Source organism: Pyxicephalus adspersus, chromosome 2, assembly GCF_032062135.1.
Source record: "Pyxicephalus adspersus chromosome 2, UCB_Pads_2.0, whole genome shotgun sequence".
Taxonomy (NCBI): domain Eukaryota; kingdom Metazoa; phylum Chordata; class Amphibia; order Anura; family Pyxicephalidae; genus Pyxicephalus; species Pyxicephalus adspersus.
The window spans coordinates 28,533,091-28,543,138 of NC_092859.1; the positions used below are offsets into that span (position 1 = coordinate 28,533,091).

The 10,048-nt window shown below is 38.2% G+C and overlaps 1 long non-coding RNA gene across 1 annotated transcript in view; it reads right to left on the minus strand.

The window, feature by feature from the left end:
- Positions 1 to 5,184, minus strand: part of LOC140324981 (uncharacterized) — an 8,264-nt gene extending 3,080 nt beyond the window's left edge. Inside the window, exon 1 of the long non-coding RNA XR_011919611.1 lies at positions 5,035 to 5,184. This is a non-coding gene — a long non-coding RNA (uncharacterized lncRNA). The remainder of the gene's footprint in view (positions 1 to 5,034) is intronic.
- Between the last annotated feature and the right edge of the window lie 4,864 nt (positions 5,185 to 10,048).

The following is a 10,048-nucleotide window of genomic DNA, read 5'->3' on the forward strand; positions in this document are numbered from 1 at the left end:
CATTTCGCAGAGAAAGACCGCTTTATCAGGAACAAAAAACATGCGACCTCTACCATAGTACAATCGTATAGCCCATACGTTACATTCAATTTGACAATCTATATTTATGACCACAAAAAAATGTTAAATGCTTACACAATGTATTTAACAACCACAATGAGTAAACCAGCTGTGATCCCTGATTCTAGTTGGTAAAGGGGAATAGCAGAACTGCATCACCCATTTTTTTTCCTGATACGTTATCCATGAAAGCAATTTATTTTTGTATTTATTTGGGCCAGAAGTAAAATTCAAGCTTTGTGTCACTTTATAAGGTTTGACATTGACACCAGGTATGATGAATGAGCGGGAATCAAAGCGTCAGCTCCAATGCAGATGAGGTATGGAGTGAAGTCGGTGCTGGGGCGGCACAGTGAGGATTTCCGATTTTCAGGCACACCACTGGGAATTCTTCTAAAATGTCCAGAAAATCAATCTTGTAAAGATCAATGAGAACCTAAAAAACTATAGAACATAATGTATCCACAACATAAAATATACTGAACTGACAGACAGAGGGATGACGTCTCTGTAGGACATACACTCATACCTTCCTCTTTATCTGTGACACGGCCCTTCATCTTCTGTTCTGTAGGAGAAGCAACATCTGGACACATCTGGAAGCTGCCTGGTTTGGCTGCCATATGTTTGATAAATTCAACACATTTGACAGAAATTCAACACATTTTAATGCATGTCAAGGGTGGCTGTTTTTGTCCCAACAAGTAGGGACTGTCCCACTGGGCTCCATGTACCACCGCCACATTGCCATGTCCTCGGGTACACTAAAAAAAAAGCACTGATGTCTTCAATGTCTGTCTGAGGCAAACTATGGATTTGGAGGTTTGCTGACTGCACTAGATAATTTAAATTAGAAATTTGGGTATTTCTAGTTCTATGAATGGTGGCCTATGACTCCACTAGATATATGTCTTTAGATTCAAGTATTTCGGCTTTTGAAAACATTTTAGTCTGGGTAAGAAATCTGCAAGTGTATGTGAATCCTAACAAAGAACTTCTCTTATATACTCTAAGCCAGTTCAACCCAAGTTCTATCCTGTGCCTGTTTTATCTTTAAGTGGAAACTGAATGTGTGAAAAGAATGAAAAACCTGAGCAGCCTTTTTTTTTAGTGCAGATGGGACAATTTTTATATACATTAGAACCTTGGTTATCTGGAACTCACAGGGAATGGCCGTTTCCAGATCAGTGTACTTTGCGGTTAACTGAGGTTAATTCGTTTTTCCTTTTCTCAGCGATTCAGCACTAGACATGAATGGGGAGACTTGTCCCTTTTCACCTCTAGTGCTGAATGGCTGAGAAAAAGGAAAACCCTGATGACGCTTGACCCGGGTTTCCCTTTTCTCAGCCAATTTTGGGGCGGAGCAATCAGTGAAACTCTGCTCTGCTCTCCTGATAGCTCCTTTTTCCTGATGGCTCCCGCAGCCCTAGCTGAGATGTGGTACATGTTCTTGGATGCAGAACACATGCCATAAGGCTACAGGAGCAATCAAGAAAGTGGAGCTGTCAGGTGCCGGTTATCTGAGTTCCGGATACTCGGGGTTCTACTGTACATTGTATTTTTTCTGTTTCTGAATTGTCTGCTAACAGGAAAATAAAGTATAAAATTAAAAAGCTGTGGATAGGCAATTGTGCTTAGGTACAGCCAAAGACAGCTAAGCAATAGAGTTGATTTACTAAAAGAATTTAGACTGATCCTATAGCGGTGTGAATAATCCCTCTACAAGGGTTATTTCTCTTATATTAGAAAATTAAATGAAAATCTGACTTCAATCCTCCGATCAAGTGCAAGGAAATTCTCATTTGTTGGGTAATCTTTGCAAAGAGAACTATCACCATATCACCAAGCTAGATGAATCCCCTTTGTGGGAGGACAATTCACCTTAGTAAACTAGCCCCAATGGGTTTTTGAATTTTCAAAGTTCACTGCCAAAGTTAATGTGTATAATTTAAACAAAACATAATTGCTTTATGAATCTGCATTGATTTATTTTTAGTTTAACACTGCAGCCAATACAAAACCAGCAGATTGTCACTCTCCAGTGGTATTTTTTTTCTAAGTTTTGAATTATAGCTTATCTGGACCATTACTGAGCCAAGAAACTGCTAGGTGACATTGAGTTGTGTGGAGTCATACATACTGATGGAGCCATACATACATGGCTGATTGAGGAGGAAGAAGCAGCCATGTTGGTGGGAGACATGCTCTGCGTTATCTGCATGTTGGCATTTGGCTCCACTGTTAGAATAATTGCTTTGTATTTTGATTTCTGCCTGTGTCATGCAAAGAGACCCTGATAATGCTTAAAAATCAGAAATCCATGGCAGTCAGATTTCAGTTAACTGCCATTAGCTCAAGAAAATTCTGTTTGTTTGTTACATGCAGGGGTGTAGTCGTAAAGAAAGAAGAGGGGGCACCGTAAACATCCCCGTCCCTCTACACCCCAGCCTATGTGTCACTTAAAGTGGAAGAAACTGCCCCCATAGTGACGTCATGATACCAGAACCCCCCACTCCCATCGCAGGTCTGAGCCTACGATCTATACAGGGGACATTGTCTGTGGCTCTAGTGAGTTTTCCCCAGTGGAGTCCTTCTCCTGACCCCGCAGAGGGGCCGACCGGCCAGAGCCGCGGACCACCAACGATTTTTTTCCAATTCTTTGCAAAACACGCGTGCCCATTCCCAAAAAAGTGAGGGCAACACTGTGCCCGTCCCACTACACCCCTGGTTACATGTACTTGTTCTCTGCACATCTTTACCTAACCCTGGTAATTTTTCTATACTTTAGGTGTTCTGTGTGAAATAAATAGCTAGGTAGCACGAATTATTGTCACCACATCAGTGAGGAGTCCTTCATATTTTCAGAAATTTTTATTTCTGAAGTAATTAGAGGGAAATTTCTGCTGAACATTAAATTGTTGCCAGGTTTTTTCTATATTAATTCTGCTTGACTTTGTGCCGTTGATAAAAAAAACTATTCACATTATTCTCTTTTTTTCATTTGACAGATGAATGAAGGGTTAAAAAGATACATTTATTGAAATGCAGAGCAGAAGTCACCTGGGGGAGCGATAATCACCACCAGCATTTTGTAACAGGATTAATTTAATTAAAGAGGGTGTGAATTTCAGTTTCCTTCTCACACCCCATGCAGGACTGTCACCTCCTGTTAACAAATGTCTGTGCTGTGTCCTGACTTAAAGGAACTTAAATTCCTCCTACAGAAAGGGAGAATGCAGCTGGGAATCCATGTCTGAGCTAAAAGTATATAAAGAGATCCCAGTTTGCTGGCAAATTCAGGGATTCTCATGCCAAGTGCTGGGCAGTAAAATAGTGCTAGCTAAACAATTGCAATGACCAAACACACAGAGTGTTGGGATATAGTGGGCATAGGTATTGTTCTGTTCAAATTTAGGGACAGTTTCTGGACCAAGGACAAGAAAGGTGTTTATCCCGGGGTACCAAGTAGAGACAAGGTGACAACATTCACTTTTTCTCTATTCATCTATGAAAAAGCTTTACACTTGGACTGTTAGAATTACAAAACACATTTCCCTATGTTATGGAGGAGAGGAGATATGGAGGTATTCCGTAGTCCTAATTAGTTTTGGTGTTCGAATTCAGGTTGTCCTTATATTTGACCCAAATATCGCTGTTCGAATTCGGAAAGACCCGACCCGAAAAACATGGGATTCAACGGTAAAAAATCGGGGGAAAAAATGTGAAAAATGTGTTTAAAAAATAAATAAATACATTTAAAAGTAATTTATTGAATGTTTGCTATTTTTTTTAATATTTTTTTTTTTTTACAGGTTTTCCCACAATGACATTATTATTACCCCGGCTGTGCAGCCGTGGGAAGCCTCCTGTCATTAGGTGATCTCCAGGCACTAACACAGGGCACTACAGGTGATGAATGGGGTCCTCATTCATCACCTGTAGTGCCCAAAGATCGTAGTGGAACTCCAGTGGTAATCTGCAGTTCAGTTCCATTGTGATGTCACATGGGAAAATGAACTGCAGACAAGTCCCCATTCATCACCTGTAGTGCCCGGACAATCTAGTGGAACTGCAAAGGAAAGCTAACCTGTTTTGTGTTTGAATTTGGAGCTAACACTCTGTGGAATGATAGAAGATGATGCAATGTGCCATTAATAAAGCCCTAACTTTTATTTCTTGTAATCCTAACAACACTAATGTTATAAGACAGTTTTGTGAGTATCTGTTACAGACAGTAATTAGACATTCTCTGGTGCCTGAGATGTCTGTTCTGACAAGTAGAGAATACAAGTAAAAAAAGGTTGTACTGTTATAACATTTCAAGGGGTGGATTCAGACAGCAATGAATGCTCATCAGTGACTGGTTCTTATTGAAGATTTTTGGGATTCCAGCAGTGTTCTTATTACACAGATATTGACCTCATTTTAGCAGCCCGTGATATTAAGTGCCAGAACAAGGACCTTTATGGCAAAATCAATTCATATTCTTTTATTAAAATCTGCAATTGTAAAATATTAACAATGACTTTAGAAATTATAATACCATATTAATGAATGCATTATTTTATTGATAGGGTCTACGTATGCTTTAAATCAGCCTTGTACATGAGGAACCGAATACTTCTCTCTTCACAGGCCAACCAATAGTTTAGTAATAACATTCTTCTATCGAATGCTGTGAATCCCCCCGATGGTTCTAATAAAACAGGAACAGACAGGGACAATAGAAGATTAAGGAGGTTTGTAGGAAAAGCTTTGGACATTTCTGCAGAGACAGCATGTGATCCTAGAATCAGGAAATTGCTCACCAGACACCATTATCTAAGTGTGAATAGTGCAGGAATAAAATATAATTGACCCATTCAGCGAAGAAGCTGAGAGTTATTGTATCGCTGGCGGACAGTTTATAACCTGGAATAAGAAGAAGGATCTTGTTGCCCCTTGTTCCCCCAAGACGAGCAATGTAAACCGTACCTGGAGATATCTCTGTACATCTGTATCGCACAACGTCAGCACTTCTGGGTAATGTTCACATTCTTGGATTTCCTGGAAACAGATGCTAAGCCGAATCGTAACCAACACTGCAATAACAAAGACTTTTCAGATTGCTACTAATATCTTAATCCCTCGGCTGCTGAACAGCAGAATAAAGCAGAATACTGGGAAGTCAGGGTAACACCATATAGCATTTTCAAGTGAAATTAAAGCTGAACTCCGGGCAGATACATTATTACACAAGTGGACTACACATATATAAACTGTCTTATCTGCCAATAGATTTGTAATTCTATTCAGTGGCTGTTTGTCCTGCCAGAAACCACAGCCAAAGACACCCATTTTTATGTTTGAGTCAGGGGATTTATTGGCATCACTTCCCTACCAACCTCTTCGGAGCAGAAACATACTGATAAGTAAAGAGACACTCTGTCTGTATATGTAGAAGAACTGAATTGGCTCCTTGTGCTGCTCTTCCATTAAGTATGTGTGCTGCTGTACAGGGCATTGTCTAATATTGGGAGATATTTTTGTTATTTTGCTTGCTTCATTTAAAAATACACATAATGATACATGATAAGAGTATATTTTTGTGGTACATATACATTGAGGTTTTTGTGCCTTTAAAGAGAAGATATCTGACCACTGACTACACCCCCACCCCATTCCAAAGCACACATTCCCAACACTTCTTTAATTCACTTTTATTACTTTACCTTTTCACTTCTCCATAACTTTCATAAAATGTAATCCTAATTGCAGAACTTGTCTTAGTATTTTCCTGAACACCGATTCTGCTTGGGCCAGAAGGAAGTAGTAATTGTGTTACACTAATATGGTTATAATCATCTTCCAAACTCAAAATCAACAAATTGAAAGCAAACTACTGCCTCCTTCTGGCTCATGGAAAAGTTCTGATGTTACAAAAAGTCCTTGCTGCCTCTCTTAATTTTATTTCTTTAACTAACCCGGTTTTGTGACCAGTGGAGCTAGCCATGGGTATGGGCTATTATTCCTCACTGCACATGAGCAAATTCCGCCATGTACTCCCTGAAGCAGTACTAAACCTGGAGGGTTATGATTAGGTTTTGGGGAGGTAAGTTATCTATTTATCTAGATGTTATTATGTTCCATTACACTCCTTGAGGAAGCAGACCATTTAGTCTGTGAAACACGTTGAATATGTTTTTGGGGACACATGTGTAGGAGATTCTTCAAAAAATGATTAATTGTTTTTAAATGATTATTTGTATTTTTTAATTATATTGTTTATTAATAATAAATGAATTAATAAAATTAAAAATTTTGTATTTTTAAAAGTGGTGTTTCCTGATACTTTTGGTGCATTAAAAGTTTCTATATGATGTTTTTATGTATTGTTTGTGTTTGAATTTGAATACTGGGCTGTGGCACCGCAATTTAAAACAATTTTATGGTGTTTCAATTGTTTGGCTTTTGTTTAAGGTTATAGACTAGCAGGAAGGTTAATTTTAGGCACTAGATGAGGATTATGGGAATATGGTTAGGAGGCAAGAAGAAGAGGGTTAACGTTATTTTTCCAGGCAGTGGGGGAGCTTAAGCTTAGGTACAAGAAAGACATGGGGTTAGGGTTGGGCACTAGGTTAGGTTAGGGGTGAGCAGAAGGGATTTCAGCACTGCCTGTAGAACAATCTGATAAAGTATCTCTAATACCTGAAGATAGAACAAAGCTTTGTGACTATCAGAGTGGGACAATGTAAAGGCATTTTCACCAACCTGCCTGGATTATAATATAAAGTGCTATTTAAAAGCATAATTTTGATATTGAAGCTTTATAGAAATAGGATCTTGACTTGTGAAGATACATTGGACACTGGAGGTCCCATCTGATATTACTAGAATTACCAATGGCCTGTTGTGTATTGGTATTGCATTTTACGCTAAATCCAAGAAGACCATAATAAAATACCATGCTTAAAAGAATGGCCTTGAGGAGCTGGTGTATAGCTAGGGCCAGAGCTAAGAACAATAGAGTGCTAAGACTCCCTTCTTTTTCAATTCTGTCAATGGACAAGCCTTGGCTATTTTTTATTTCTCCTATTTATTGTACAACACTGCGTATTATGGTGGTGCTATACAAATACTGTTTATTATTATTATTATTAATAATAATAATAATAATAATAATAATATAATAAAATTGTCCAAATTTTGTAAGAAAAACTTTTGTGAGTCTACCTCCTTTTTCTAGTTCTGAGCAGTACTCAGGATGTACTGCTTGGATCTTGAATTAGGGGGTCGATCCCTGAACTGCTGCCCTCAAAAATGAACTGTTAGTGTAGGTAAAGAAATTCTAATGACCAATACTTAATCTGTGCTGTTAAAAATGTGTAATGGAATCCAACACAAGCAGATCCTGATGACTCACACCATGGTAAAGTTCAAATGATGAGATCCCCGCAGTTCCCAATATGCAATATCAAATAGGTGCTCTAGATGGTGCAATTCTCCCAGGGACAACACACAAGTCAAAGTTTTGTACCAAACTTTTTTGTGTGTTTTCCAAAATCTAAAAATGTTTTGTTTCCAAGTAATGCACATCCATGACCTGTATGCCAGGGGCTTATAAACACTTAGGTTCTCTCTGAGCTCCCGGCTATTCGGTTTAAAGTGGAAAGTCGAAATCCCAAGCGTTCTTGAGCATTGCGCCTGTGGATGACCAGTTCAAGATATACCGGCTATTGTTATTACCCACTACAGCTGTGTGAACATTTAAGTCGTTGCAGGCATCATCCTCACAAAGTACAGGCTTGCTATTGATTTACTGGAATGATAGAAGTTAGGAGCAGCCTATAAAACTGAATAACTTCTATTGATCTGCAGACCAACACCTCCAAAATAACTCAATATTGGACTTCTTTTCCTGTCTGAGATGATCAGCAACAGTCAACAAGATGTTAAAGAGATTTACTGCAAATATTTAAAGGTTTAGTCCACTCAAACCTTACTTATACCAAACTGCGGAGAGATAAACCCTCTGACAGTCTCCTCTATATCTCAGTGACTATATTGGTGAGATACAGGTTTTAGGAGGTAAGGGGCTTTCATCATTCCTGCTGGTTTGTTATTTATTTCATAATATGGGGAATGTAGCAGAAGATAAAACATGCAAAGCTGGTAGGAATACCCAAAGGAGAAATAGGTGTGGCTAAGGATGTCTTCAGATTGAGGGAGCTGGCCAAATGAGTCTGGTGTTCTTCCTTTCACAAGGACATATGTTTTAACTCATATAACAAAGTTTAAACTTTTGAATCAAGAATTAAACCTGACTATAGTACTTACCTGTAATGCAAGCTCAGGGCCAAGACTTTGTTTTTCTTTCTACCTACAAGGTTCCACAGGCTATAAGAGTCTTCCATTTATGCCTGTGATATTTCCCCTGAGGAAGCAGGTTCAGCCTGCGAAATGTGTCAGACCTACATTAATATCACTGAATCATTTTTTGGAATATTGCTGTACATTTGAGACTCACTTATGTCAATATTTACCCTGTTCTCATCTAGACAAGGAAAATTGTATTTCTCATATTTTTACAAGTTTTGTGATTTTAAAAATTGTGAATAAAAGGTTTTGATGTTTTAAGGATATATCTTTTGCCACACAACTTTTTGGGTTCACCATTCGGGTAAATTATTCTAGGTCTTGCTTGATCATCCTTTCTTTGTGTTTGCTACAGTTACTAGGTAGGTGGCAACCTATATTCAATAATTACATTTTTTGGGGGTTCCCTATAAGTACTTTACAAAGGTTAAAAGGAGTAGAGATTGGAATTAGGACAAGGAGGTCGCAGATAGATCATCACACTTCACCCATACTTAAAAACTACTTTTGGTTGAAATACACAGTTTATGGTATACCCCATTTAAAATATTTATCTATACTAGTGCACCCATTCTCAACCATGGTCCATGGAATCCCAGGGTTCCTACAGAGGTTGCTAAGGATCCCACCAACTGTTGGGCTGGTGCCAGCACCACTTGGCAGCTGCATAACTCTAATCCTGTTTAAAGGAGGAATTGTTTCCACTTGCTACCAATTTTTTTTTCCCAATGCTCCCCAATAAATGAATTTTATCAGAGATTAACTGAGACCATATTACGAATCACAAGAATTTTTTATGCATTCCTCAGGAGTAGAACGGTTGAGAAAGGCTGATCTAATATTTCCTGCTTCCATTTTCCACCTTTACAGATCTTACAAATGATTGCTGAACAATACAGTCACATCCCAATACAATGTAGACCCCTTCCCAGGAGCTCTGTGAAAATCTTGTTAAATCTGGCTGTAATTAATTATAAAAAATTAAGATTAAGGTAAATAGTAAAGTAAAAAGATTCCTCAATAGGATTACCATTTCAATAACTGGCCTTTCCAGTTACCATTTAATTAAATAAAATTCAATTTTTGTAATAAAAAAGAAATTTGCTATACAAGCCATTGTGCGGTTTAATATTATTGAGAATTATATTTATATTCATTCGGCACGCTATGATTTTCAAAAACTGCCTACTTGCAATGCTACAACAGAAGACATTATGTATACGGTATACAGAACTCCCCCAGAAATATAATTTCTGGCACATATGTTTTTGATTCAATTCACAAAGCTCCAACACGGGGTCCTCAACTCCAGTCTTTGAGGGCCACATACAGTGTAGATTTTGGTATATACAGTCATAATTCTTTACTTACAGCTAGTCTTTGAAAAAAGTACTGGGAATGTGTGCATGTCCTGGCCCTTTAGGGCGAAAGTTATGAACCCCAAACACCAAAATAAAGATCTTTTCTTTTAACTATGTATCTGTTTAAGTCTCATTTAAATTAGATGAAAAGGACTGTAACTTTCTTTAATAAAAATATCGTTATCCTGGTGTGTTAACGTTGTGATTTTAGCCTTTTGTAACAACATTGTGATATGTCTGTGATGCAGGCTTTTAGTATCAGTGGGCCAGGA